Genomic DNA, 564 nt, shown 5'->3' with positions numbered 1-564 from the left:
CCGGCCCTGCCCCGTGGCGGGGGCGCTGCCAGCGGCTCACGGCACGGGCTGATGGCACGGTAAGGCCTGCGCCTCCCGCTCCCAGGTGTCCAGGACACCCGCCCTTCCCGCCCTGCTGAAACGGAGCTTCGCGTTTCAGAGGGAAGGAGAAAACGCCTCTAGCCCTTTAAAAATACCTTTTTAACAAGGAAACCCTCTTAGCAGCACGCTGTGTACTGAACAGCCAACACCTGCGCTCTCTTCCTTAGGAGCCCAGACTGTGCAGGCCCAGATTCCCCATGTAACTCCCCCTTGCCACTGCAGCCCAAGAGTCTCGCTGTTCTCAGAAGCCATTCCCTCCCTGCAGCCAGCAGCTGCCTTGCCTGACAGCAGGAAGTCTCTGTATCACCGTAACTCCCACCATGGGAACAGCACATTCCTTCCTTCAAGCCTCCATAACCAGTGTTCAGTCAGTGCCATTCATTTTGAGAATTCAGTTCCTGCTCCCCTCCCCTCTCCACGCCAAAGGCATTCCATGAGTGTGATGGAGCTGTGATGTCAAGATGCAGCTCAGGAAAATGGTGC

The sequence above is a fragment of the Geospiza fortis genome, unplaced genomic scaffold (genome assembly GCF_000277835.1).
Source record: "Geospiza fortis unplaced genomic scaffold, GeoFor_1.0 scaffold70, whole genome shotgun sequence".
In the NCBI taxonomy this organism is placed as follows: domain Eukaryota; kingdom Metazoa; phylum Chordata; class Aves; order Passeriformes; family Thraupidae; genus Geospiza; species Geospiza fortis.
This window is presented reverse-complemented; position numbering follows the sequence as displayed.